The sequence below is a fragment of the Hyperolius riggenbachi genome, chromosome 9 (assembly GCF_040937935.1).
Source record: "Hyperolius riggenbachi isolate aHypRig1 chromosome 9, aHypRig1.pri, whole genome shotgun sequence".
In the NCBI taxonomy this organism is placed as follows: domain Eukaryota; kingdom Metazoa; phylum Chordata; class Amphibia; order Anura; family Hyperoliidae; genus Hyperolius; species Hyperolius riggenbachi.
The window spans coordinates 270,637,682-270,650,825 of NC_090654.1; the positions used below are offsets into that span (position 1 = coordinate 270,637,682).

At 46.4% G+C, this 13,144-nt stretch overlaps 1 protein-coding gene across 2 annotated transcripts in view; it reads right to left on the reverse strand.

Moving 5' to 3' along the window:
* The window catches only part of PTPN21 (protein tyrosine phosphatase non-receptor type 21), a 91,430-nt gene extending 82,076 nt beyond the window's left edge, over positions 1 to 9,354 (reverse strand). Inside the window, exon 1 of one of the 2 annotated variants that reach the window (XM_068254552.1) lies at positions 9,012 to 9,354. The gene's annotated coding sequence lies outside the window, so the exon portion shown is untranslated. The remainder of the gene's footprint in view (positions 1 to 9,011) is intronic. The other variant, XM_068254553.1, reaches the window with a different exon arrangement.
* Positions 9,355 to 13,144: the final 3,790 nt, after the last annotated feature.

Here is a 13,144-nt window from a genome sequence, read left to right on the forward strand (position 1 = left end):
GAATCATGACAAACAGTAGAACATTCAGTACACTTTCTGTCGGTTTTGTTTAATATAATAGTAATTTTAAAATGACAGAAAACATTGCTTCAATAATAATTTTCTCATCTTAGAGACAGTCTAGTGACCTTACTGTATGTGGCGAGAGAAGGAAAGGTAACATACAAGTAACAGTCCATCTACACGCTGTAAGCAAGGCAGGCTGAAATCTTCTGGATCAACAGCTGCAACAGGACTACAAGTCCCAGCTTGCCTGTTTGCCGGTATATTTTAGCGGCTGCTGAGAAGTGGGACACCAAGAGGCCACCAGAGGAACAACAGGCACCACTGACTAAATTTTCAAGAGACCGATTGGGGATTGTTACTAAGAGGCCGAAATGTATGTCCTACCGTGTTTTTGTGGAAAGTATCTGGCTTCTGGGTACTTATCCGTTAGCCGGGCGCATCCTCTAGGTGGCGACAAAACTCCACCAGAGTTACATCTTTCCCTACTATCCATGTCGGTCTGGAGGCGGAATAGTACCGTAATTAGCGCCACCTGCCGGATGCGCCCGGCTAACGGATAAGTACCGGCTTCTGTACTAAGCAGGGCCAGGTTTCTTCAAAGGCCTCCTAGGCTGTGGCTTAGGGCAACTGCTGCATAAAGGACAACTGAAGTGAGAGGAATATGGAGGCTGCCATATTTCCTAACGTGACATCACACATGCGCCCACGTGGGGCAGGCGTATAGACGGAGAATGGAGCTAACGGTGGACACAGACAGGTTAAGTATACTGGGCACCAGGGGCGGCACATTGAACATTAGGGAGGACAGCATTGGGGGTTTCGTTGTTTGTCCTGATATTGCTTGCCACGCACCCGATCGATCATGATGGCCTATTGGCCTCACATCTTGCAGCACATCTGATTCACATGTTTGGCCCAAAATTGGTCATATCGGCGATCGGGCATGTACTTGGCGGTACGGATGTTCATCCAATAATAATTTTCAATTCGTATGGTCAATCGCCCGTTAAGTCGATAGGTGTATGGGCACCTTAAGTTTCGCCCAAAAGTACATTGTGGAAAAAAAAATACCCGACAATTCGTGCACGTGGGAAATAGCACGCAGAATACGCAGCAGGAAGGTTCCCCGACTCACACTGATGACCATGGCATCAACGCTGGCCTATGAGAGCTGGTGTCTGTTCTCCCGATGCTGCTCACTGTGTATGTTTCACAAAATACTCACCTGCTCCCGTCCATCCGGGTCCTCCGCCGCTGCTGTCCATTTGGGCCCTCCTCCACTGCTGCCGCTCTCCATTCGGGTCCTCTGCTGCTGCTGCCGCTGTCCATCCGGGTCCTCTGGCACTGCTGCTGTCCATCCGGGTCCTCCGCCGCTGCTGCCGCTGTCCATTTGGGCCCTCCTCCACTGCTGCCGCTCTCCATTTGGGTCCTCTGCCGCTGCTGCCGCTGTCCATTCGGGTCCTCCACCACTGCTGCCGCTGTCCATCCGGGTCCTCCACCACTGCTGCCGTCCATTCGGGTCCCTGCACAGAAGAATCACCTGTATATGTATCCCAGAGCCCCATCAGAAGCATCAGGCTATAATTGGTTTGCAATAGGCCAATGAGATTCGTCCCACTTCAGGGAGGATTCTCATTGGTTCACAGAGTAGTGGACCAATGGAAATCCTCTTTTGGTGCTCAGGGGTATTCCCATTGGTCTTTTGCAAACCAATTGTAGTCTGTTGCTTCTGATGGGGCCTGTACAGTGTACTGGTTAAGGGCTCTGCCAGCACCTATTCAGTAGGAGACCTTGGGCAAGACTCCTAAATACTGCTACTGCCTGAAGAGCGCACCCTAGTGGCTGAAGCTCTGCCTCTAAGTTTGCCAGGACTCAAAGTGCGTTTCTAGCAAGCAAGAACACAAATGGAAGACAACAGCGCAGGACCGCGGCAACTGGTACCGAGCAGGTGGCAACGCGAAAACAGAGAACCGCATGAAAAAACGATGTCCAACGTAACAATCTGATCAGTTTAAACAGAATTTTTTTTTATTTTTTTCCAGGATCTGTTTTTCATCCGGTGCAGTGTGTGAAGCCGGCCTTACTCCCATATCCCAGCCTTACCCATAGAATTAGGACAAACTGCTAGACTGGTTGCAAAACAAAAGTGTTTATTGTTAGCAAAGAATGTCAGAAAATCCAGTGTTAAAATAAATGGGATATTGTTGTTGTCCTCCAAACAAAAAAAGAAAGTCAAATGTCACAGCATGAAGCAACATTCATTCCATCCACAGACATGTACTAAAGTAACTCCAGTTCATGGGAGGATAAACTAGATTCCATAAAGGGCAACTATATTCATTGTAGATCTGTCAACAAATATTTGTAAAGCGGCTTGTGGCTGTGCTCTCCACTCCTTGCCTCAAGGGGGAGCTCTGGTGTACTAACAGATAACTGATTGAGTGTGGTTGCACACGGGCTAGGAGCAGACATCTGGGATCATACAGTGCTGCCCATAATTATTCATACTCCTGGCAAATTTTGCCTTAAAAACTTACTTTTATTCAACCAGCAAGTAAATTGTTTGACGGGAAATGACACAGGTGTCCCCCAAAAGATAATAAGATGATGTACAATAGACATTATTGTGGGGGAAAAAAAAACATTTCTCAGCTTTTTTCTACATTTGAGCAAAAAGTGTCCAGTCCAAAATTATTCATACCCTTCTCAATAATCAATAGAAAAGCCTTTATTGGCTATTACAGCAATCAAATGCTTCCTATAATTGTAGACCAGCTTTTTGCATGTCTCCACAGGTATTTTTGCACCTTCATCTTTAGCAATGAGCTCCAAATCATTGAAGTTGGAGGGTTTTCTTGCCATCACCCTGATCTTTAGCTGCCTCCACAGATTCTCAATTGGATTCAAGTCAGGACTCTGGCTGAGCCACTTCAAAAAGGTTAATGTTGTTGTCTGCTAACCATTTCTTCACCACTTTTGCTGTGTGTTTTGGGTCATTGTCATGCTGAAATGTGCACTGGTGCCAAGTTTCTCTGCAGACTGCCTGATGATGTTGTTGGGAATCCTCATGTATTGCTCTTTTTTCATGGTGCTGTTTACTGTGATTAGGTTCCCTGGTCCATTGGCTGAAAAACACTGCCAAAGCATTAGGTTCCCACCACCATGTTTGACAGTGGGGATGGTGTTATTTGGGTTGAAGGCTTCTTTTTTATGCGAGATATAGGAAACATCACTGTGGCCAAACAATTACATTTTGGTTTCATCTAACCATCGCACAGAAGACCAGAAGTCTTCTTCTTTGTCCAGAAGAGCATTTGCAAAGGCCGAACGAGCTTTTGTGTGCCTTATCTGGAGAAGTTGCGTCCTCCTTGGTCTGCATCCATGGTACCCAGCAGTGTACAGTGTCCGTTGGATTGTCTGTCTTGAGAGATTGCCACCAGCAAAACCCAGATTCTCCACGATGGTCTTGGTGGTGATCCTTGGATTATTTTTCACCTCTCACTATCCTCCTGGCCAGCACAGGTGTCACTTTTTGCTTCTGACCACATCCTCTGAGATTTTTCACAGAGTAGAACATCTTATATTTTTAACAATACTTTGCATTGTAGCCACTGGAACTTGAAAACATTTAGAAATGGCCTTGTAGCCCTTTTCTGACCTGTGAGCAGCCACGATGTGCAGCCTCCTTTGTCTTAGCCATTAGGCCCCGTTCCCATCACAAACACGGATGGCCATGCGTGCAGAACGCAACGCATGCGAACGCACGCCATCCGCGTTTGTGTGCATTGCGTGGCTGATCCCATCACTGAAAAGTGAATGGGACAGCCATTGTAGCCACTGGAACTTGAAAACATTTAGAAATGGCCTTGTAGCCCTTTTCTGACCTGTGAGCAGCCACGATGTGCAGCCATTGTCTTAGCCATTAGGCCCTGTTCACATCACAAACACGGATGGCCATGCGTGCGGAACGCAACGCATGCGAACGCACGCCATCCGCGTTTGTGTGCATTGCGTGGCTGATCCCATCACTGAAAAGTGAATGGGACAGCCACGCGTTTTTACAAAAAAATGAGTGCAGCATGCGTTCCCAGACCGCACAGGTCCGGAACGCATGCAGTGTGAACATCAGACAGTGCACTCTATGCACTGTCTGATGTCGTGCGTGTCTGCCTCCTGCACGCATTTCCAAAACGAACGGGGCCTTACTGTCCACAAACCAACTGCAGAGAGCTTCTGTTTTTCACCTGTTGAGTTAATTAAAACAGCTGTTCCCAATTATTCAGGGTAATTAGGATGCTTAGAACAGCTTGGACTATTTGGAATGGTATAGAACTTTGGATTTTTCCAAAGACTGTGACAGTTTGTGAAGAGTATGAAAAATATTGGAGTGGACACTTTTTGCTCTGTGCAGCAACGAAAGCCACAGCAAGGTGGGCAGTGTGGGCAAAAGGTATTCCAAGCATAGTCCTGCTGCCATGGACACAAAGAAAGGTAGTTGAAGCTTACTGTTTTTGCAGAACAACAAGATAGCTTATAGTCACCCAGAACCACCTTTCTATCAGTTTTCTGTCTATGTTTTCTGACAGCGCAGCATTGCTCTCAATTGTTTTTCTGAACGTGAAAAATGCAATAAAGTGTAAACTAGCCACACTGATTGACATTGGTTCTCAGGTTTGCGTTTTTTTGGCTAAAGCAACCAGCAAGCATACTTATCTGGCATCAGGCAATGCCCGCCTGTCCCGTGCTGTATTATTGTACATTTATATAGCTCTGACCTCTTCTGCAGTACTTTACATAATACATAGTCCTGTCACTGACTGTCCTCACAGGAGCTCACAATCTAATCCCACCATAGTCATAGTCTAATATCCTACCATATTATTATTATTATGCAGTTATATAGCACTGACATCTTCTGCAGCACACTACAGAGTACATAATCATGTCACTGACTGTCCTCAGAGGAGCTCACAATCTAATCCTATCATAGTCCTAGTCTAATGTCTACTACCATATGATTATTATGTATTTATATAGCAGCGACATCTCCTGCAGCACACTACAGAGTACATAATCATGTCACTGACTGTACTCAGAGGAGCTCACAATCTAATCCTACCATAGCCATAGTCTAATATCCTACCATATTACTATATCTTGTTTATTTACAAAAACAAAACAAAACATGGATAGGATAATTGACATTTCCCAACAGTGGCTCTCCTCTGTGACTGAGATATTAGATTGTGAGCTCCTCTGTCCATATGACACTTATAGCTGGTCATACACTAGTCGATGATGGGTCAATAGTGCCCTAAAATTGACAAGAAAACGCTTGGGTAAAAGTATTTGATTCTCAACGTTAGCAAAAAATCGAAACAACATTTGATCAAACTGTTATTGTTCTACTCCATGTCAAGCCTTGTACACACGTTACATAAAAGTAATTTTAATCTTCACAAGAATGACAGATTTCACCATTTCAGATGACAATTGTTGCAAAAAATTTAGCGAGCGACTGATATCGGGTAGTCTGCCTGATCCAACTGGCAGATCAATTCAGACAACGATTGGGCAGATTTCCTGCAGTTGGACGGTTGTGTACAAGTTGTTCAAAGGATATTGTTCCAGAGCACACGCGCATGTTGTGTGAAGTGTCACTTCTGCTTGTACGTGCAGATTTCGAACGACATGAACGTTGTGTGTGTGTGTGTGTGTGTGTGTGTGTGTGTGTGTGTAGTGTGTAGTGTGTAGTGTGTGGCTGTGTGTGTAGTGTGTAGTGTGTGGCTGTGTGTGGCTGTGTGTGTGTGTAGTGTGTGTGTGTGTGTAGTGTGTGTGTGTGTGTGTGTGTGTGTGTGTGTGTGTGTGTGTGTGTGTGTGTGTGTGTGTGTGTGTGTGTGTGTGTGTGTAGTGTGTGTGTGTGTGTAGTGTGTGTGTGTGTGTGTGTGTGTGTGTGTGTAGTGTAGTGTGTGTGTGTGTGAGTGTGTGTTTGTACAGTGAGTGTGTGTTTGTTCAGTGAGTGTGTGTTTGTACAGTGTGTGTGTGTGTGTGTGTGTGTGTGTGTGTGTGTGTGTGTGTGTGTGTGTGTGTGTGTGTGTGTGTGTGTGTGTGTGTGTGTGTGTGTACAGTGAGTGTGTGTTTGTACCGTGAGTGTGTGTTTGTACAGTGTGTGTGTGTTTGTACAGTGTGTGTGTGTGTGTGTGTGTGTGTGTGTGTGTGTACAGTGTGTGTGTGTGTGTGTGTGTGTGTGTGTGTGTGTGTGTGTGTGTGTGTGTGTGTGTGTGTGTGTGTGTGTGTGTGTGTGTATGTATGTGTACAGTGTGTGTGTGTGTACAGTGTGTGTGTGTACAGTGTGTACAGTGTGCACAGTGTGTACAGTGTGTGTGTGTGTGTGTGTGTGTATACAGTGTGTGTGTGTACAGTGTGTGTGTGTACAGTGTGTGTGTGTACAGTGTGTGTGTGTACAGTGTGTGTGTGTGTGTGTGTGTGTGTATACAGTGTGTGTGTGTGTGTGTACAGTGTGTGTGTGTGTTTGTACAGTGTGTGTGTGTGTGTGTGTGTGTGTGTGTGTGTGTGTGTGTGTGTGTGTGTACAGTGTGTGTGTGTGTGTGTACAGTGTGTGTGTGTGTGTACAGTGTGTGTGTGTGTGTACAGTGTGTGTGTGTGTGTGTACAGTGTGTGTGTGTGTGTGTGTGTACAGTGAGTGTGTGTACAGTGAGTGTGTGTACAGTGAGTGTGTGTACGTGTGTGTGTGTGTGTGTGTGTGTGTGTGTGTGTGTGTGTGTGTGTGTGTGTGTGTGTGTGTGTGTGTGTACTAAAGAGGGTTTCCGCATCCTGCTCAGCCATCTGGATCCAGGGCTGGCTCCTCCGGACACAAAGCGGCAATTAAATGTACCATTGCTTTTGCGCACATGCGCAGTAACGGTTCTCAGACAGAAACAGCCGAGCCTGATTGGTTCCGCTCTACTGCGCTTGCGCATACTGCGCAGTAGATCGGATCCGATCGGGCTTGGCTATTTTCACCTGAGCCCAACCGGAGAGCCACTACTGCGCATGTCAACAAAATCCTCGGGGAGGTCCCAGCGCCGAATCCCCTCTACTAAGGAGGAAGGGGGAAGACCAAGCCTCTTTAGGATCCTGAGGCTTCCCCCTCCCGAGATAAGAACCCTCCGGGGGCACTTTTTTTGTTACAGACTCTCTTTAAAGTGGCCATACATCTTGCATCTTGTATTATAAACCATTAGATTATTTTATCGAATCGAGAGAGAATCGGGTGTGTTCCAGTATGCCTAATTGATGAAAAGTGGCTGATAACACGTCAAAATTAACCAACATCATCGATCAATCGATTGAGCTGGATGGAAGATATCAGCCAATCTCTCAGAAATCGGCTACTGTTCACATATCATTCACTGAATCGATTTTTGCATTCAGAACATGGAGGCCCATTGGTCAGATCGATTAGTGAAGGAGAATCGTATTAGAGATCACTTGTAGTGTGTGGGCCACTAGTCGATCGAGTTTCGATCAACCACACTGAAGTTAATTGCCCAGTAAAGTCAATCACTTTGTCGATTGAAGCAAAAACACTAGCAGCATGGCTTAAGGTGCGTACACACATGCGACTATAGTCGTTTGTAACGATCGTTCCCTGATCTTTACCAACGACGATCGTTACAAAAAACGAACCACCGACTATTAAGGCAAACGACGAACGAGCCAAATCGCTACAAAAGAAAGTTCTGTCTCGGCGGATTTTAACCAACGACGATCGTTTGCAAAAGTAGTACATCGTTGGAAACGATCGTTCGTACTAGGCTTGACATGCGCATTTCACTATTTCTCTGTGAAACTTCTCATTTTTATGCGCAGGCGCAATAGGTGCTTTTAGGTGGTGTAACGTTCGTTCTAACGATCAGATCGTTACACACATTTTAAAACTACCTTTACTTAGGTCGTTCTTTCATCAATTAAAAGTTCGTTCGTCGTTCTTAACGAACGATCGTTGTCGCATGTGTGTACGTAGCATTAGTGGTTAGCACTCTCACCTTACAGTGCTGGCCCCTGATTCGTATCGCAGCCAGGACACTATCTGCACGGGGTTTGTATGGTCTCCCCGTGTCTGTGTGGGTTTCCTCTGGGCACTCCGGTTTCCTCCCACATCCCAAAAACACACATAAGTTAATTGGCTTCCCCCAAAACTACGATACATACATAGACATATGACTATGGTAGGGACTAGATTGTGAGCCCCTCTGAGGGCCAGTTAGTGACAAGATAATATACTCTGTACACCCATGTGGAAGATGTTGGCACTATATAATAATAATAATAATAATAATAAATGTATGGCAACCTTTACAGTATGACACTAGGAGACCAGTAATCCCTCCAGCTACATTCTCACATACCTACCATAATCTATTTGATCAGTCAGGCATGTCTACAACAACAAATTCCTGGCCGATTTAACCAAAGTGATTATATCGAGGGGAGCGGGGGGGGGGGGGGGGGTCAATAGGTGTTTGGCTAGTCTCGACAATGGTCAGTGGACTCGGTAAAAGACTGCAGAAAATGTTTCAGAAGAATAATGAAAAATAAATAATAATTCTATGGTGGAGTTTTCCACCATACAAATATACCCAGATAATCCCACCATTCCTCCCATAGCGGTTGGGCAGGCGGTCAATATAGATCCAGTGTTTGCAACAAAGCAACAACAAACCTAAAGTAACACAACACAACAATGTGACAGGCAGGAGAGCAGAGCCCTGTGCAGGCAGCTGTCACTGGGATGAGAGATATTTCAGGGAAGGAACAGAGTGACCTGCCAGGAGATGGATACCCCCAGGAATCTCTCAGCCCTGACTTCCAAGAACCCCAGAAATATGAAAGGAAGAAGGGGGGGGGGGGGGGGTCAGGCAGTTATAATGTATCAACAACAGCAACAATGTATCAACACCAGCAACAATGTATCAACAACAGAAACTATGTGTCAGTCTTACCTGTTGTACAGATGCACAGCTGAGCTGAGACTCACTCAGGGGGTCTCTGCAGTAGGGGGGCTCCTCTGATCTCCTGATTGGCTGGCTGCTGAGCCTCTCTGTACATGACAAGCTGTACACACTCCAACAAGTCACCCCAAGTGATCACTCCTCTACTTCCAGCAACACAGCCTCCTCTGACTTCCTGCCAGGGGATGCCTCCGCAGGAGTGCAGGGGTGGAGGGGGAGGTGAGGGGATCACTCACACATTCCTCCGGCAGGGAATCAGCCAGCCTGCAGCACAATGCCTGCTCTCTGCCAGCAGCCCGGACAGGAAGAGCCAGCCCCGGGTGAGGAGGCTGCAGAGAGGGGAGAGGAAAGTAGTCCCTGGGCGGAGGGATCTGCAGAGAGAAGTTCCAGCCAGCCTGCCCATGATGTCAGTGGCTTGGAATGCCAGGCGCTGAGGATGTTAGCGGTGGAACAGCTGCTCTCCAGCTATGGGGCGCTACAGAAATAGTTCCTGCACAGGGGCAAGGGAGTCCCTGTAAAGTGCCCGGTATAGTGCAGGGGCATCGGAGTCCCTGTATAATGCAGGAGCACATCGAAGTCCCTGTATAATGCAGGAGCATCGGAGTCCCTGTATAATGCAGGAGCATGGCAGTCACTGTATAATGCAGGAGCATGGCAGTCCCTGCATAATGCCTGGTATATTGCAGGGGCATGGGAGTCCCTGTATAATGCCCGGTATAATGCAGGGGCAAGGGAGTCCCTGTCCCTGTATAATGCAGGAGCATGGGAGTCCCTGTATAATGCCAGGTATAGTGCAGGGGCATGGCAGTCCCTGTATAATGCAGGAGCATGGCAGTCACTGTATGCAGGGGCATGGCAGTCCCTATATAATGCAGGAGCATGGCAGTCCCTGTATAATGCCTGGTATATTGCAGGGGCATGGGAGTCCCTGTATAATGCCCGATATAATGCAGGGGCAAGGGAGTCCCTGTATAATGCAGGAGCATGGCAGTCACTGTATAATGCAGGGGCATGGCAGTCCCTGTATAATGCAGGGGCAAGGGAGTCCCTGTATAATGCAGAAGCATGGCAGTCCCTGTATAATGCCCGGTATAATGCAGGGGCAAGGGAGTCCCTGTATAATGCAGCCAGGGCAGGAGTATGGGAGTCCCTGTATAATTCCTGGTATAGTGCAGGGGCATGGCAGTCCCTGTATTATGCAGGAGCATGGCAGTTTCTATATCTTGTATACATTAATGCAAGAAGATTTTAGAGCACAAAAGAGGGTTGTGTGTAGATCTGAGTTTGGGGTTGGGTTGGTATCTGGAAACTAGTGCAGAGATGTACAGGGGAGAGAGATTTGTGGAGAGCTTTGAATGTAATGCTGGGCATACACGGTCAGTTTTCCCTTATCAATCGAGCCGCTGATGGCTCGATTGATAATTTCTGACAGGTCCGATCACCGGGCGGATCGATTCGCCGCTCAATCCCGCGGGCGCACAATAGACATCGAGTGGAAGATAAGGAAGCGCCCGCGGGGACGAACGGGAATTGATCCGGGGGTTGCGGGGACGTGCAGGGAGGACGCGCGGGGACGTGCAGGGAGTCGGTCCGGCGGCTAATCGAGCCACCGGGTCGACCCGTGTATGCCCAGCATTAGGGTTAAGGAGTCTGAAATGGATCCTCTGTTTAATTGGCAGCCAATGAAGAGCTTGACAAAGAAAAGAGGCAAAGGAAGAGCGAGAGGAGGGATGAATACATTTGTCTGCATTTGATTGGTCCCTTTACAAATTGACTACATTTGTATAAAATTTGTATCAGAATGCTTATCATATCATTGACCATTTCAAGTCAGTAGAAACCAAAAAAACTTTCTACATCAGCTGCAGATATCACCTCCTCTCACTCCGGTATTCAGGACTTCTCACGAGTATCACCTCTCCTTTGGAACTCTTTCCCACAGTCTGTCCGTCATGCTCCGAGCCTGGAAACCTTCAAACGTACTATTATTTGCTATAAGCAGGCCGATTGCCTCATCTGCTATCCCCTGCGTCTTCCTCCCTAATATATCCAATGGCCACCAGATCGACCATTAGATATCCCTCTCTGAGTAATTCTGATCAGAAAGCGATCTATTACCTGCTCACACATCAGGACTCCCAGCAATATGTTTATGAGAGGCTTGAAACATCACCAGTACTAGTACATGTTCATATGATAAATTACAACAGAATAAAGGCCTGTACCCACCTAGCGATTTTCCCAACGACTAGTGATTTTTTGAGCGATGAGTGGTCGTTTCCATGATCTAGCGACGTGGGTACAGGTGGAGTTGTCTCCTCCATACATCTCCTCACTAATCTCAAGATATTGTCCCTCCCGCAACCTTCGCTCCTCCCAAGAAATTCTCCTGGCCTCTAAGCTGATCACCTCCTCTCATGCTCGCATCCAGGACTTTACACGAGCATCAGCCCTTATCTGGAACTCTCTTCCACAGCCTGTACGTCATGCTCCAAACCTGGACATCTTCAAACGCACTCTTAAAACACACCTTTTCAGACAAGCTTATAACATTCTATAGCCCTTTATTTACTTATTTGTCACAATGTAATCAGAGGCAAAGAATCACTGCCTCATCCATCCTCCACCCCCTTACCTAGTGTGTCCCCCACTACCCATCAGATTGTAAACTCGCAAGGGCAGGGTCATCCTCCTAATGTTTACTGTTTTTGTAACAATATTTGTGCTGCTTGGAACTCTGCTGTATATTTGTTAGTTGTATCTATGTTCCCCTTGTCGTCTTATTGTGCTTTGTAAAGCGCTGCGGAATATGTTGGCGCTATATAAATAAAAAATAATAATAATAATATGTTGGTTAGCATTAGTTAGTTGGTTAACGACCGTCACGGCAGATCAGATCTTTGAGATGCTCGACGACTCCCACGCAAAGTACCGTGATCCCTTGAAGTCTCGTTCGCGCCCATCGTGTACCATCACGTGATGTTGCACATACCTGCCGCCAGGAAGATGGATCGGGGATAGCTCAACGTCCGGGAGACGTCGCTGGATCCATCTTCCTCTATCGCTAGGTGAGTACTCAGTTTAAAGGACAACTGAAGTAAGAGGTATAGGGAGGCTGCCATATTTATTTCCTTTTAAGCAATACCAGTTGCCTGCCTATCCTGCTGATCCTCTGCCCCTAATACTTTTAGTCATAGACCCTGAACAAGCATGCAGCAGATCAGATGTTTCTGTCATTATTGTCAGATCTGACAAGATTAGCTGCATGCTTGTTTCTGGTGTTATTCAGACACTACTGAGGCCAAATAGTTCAGCAGGGCTGCCAGGCAACTAGTATTGGTTAAAAGGAAATAAATATGGCAGCCTCCATATACCTCTCACTTCAGTTGTCCTTTAAGAAACACTAGGAAGAGGTCCCTGTCCTTGACAGCTTATAGTCTAGAGTAGACGGTAGTGGGTTGCTAATCCATGGGGCAGACCATACATTATGCTAGGTACACACGATGAGATTTTCTAGCAGATTTACTGTCAGATCAATTATTTTTGTCAATTTTTTTATGTCTGATCTGATTGCCGATCAAATATCCATTAATTTCTATGGAAATCGATCAAAAATCAGATTGGACATGTTGGAAAATAACGTAAATCTGCCAGAAAATCTAATTGTTTTCCGTGTATAGCCCGCCTCATGGATTAGCAGAGGGTAGCACTGACAGTCCTTATTTCAGGCACTGTCACTGTGAGGGTGGGACTGTGAATTCTGAAGGTGATTCTATTCAGTGTAATCTCATGGAGAACAGATCTACTGTCCTGGGATGAGTCGCACTGTAATCATTCCAAATATGTGGCTGCAGATTGCAGAGCTGTTACTCACTGCTGACCGCACTCAGCCTGCCATTACCACATTCCCATTAACCAGCATTACTTTCTATTTCACTGTCCTAAACCAGCTGCTTCTTAAAGGACAAATTAAGTGAGAGGGATATGGAGGCTGCCATATTTATTTACAGTTGCCTGGCTATCCTGCTGATCCTCTGCCTCTAAGGCCTCATACACATATCTGACCATAGTCTTTTGAAAATGAAAGATCACAGACCAATTTTACCCCCTTCCATGTAGTATGA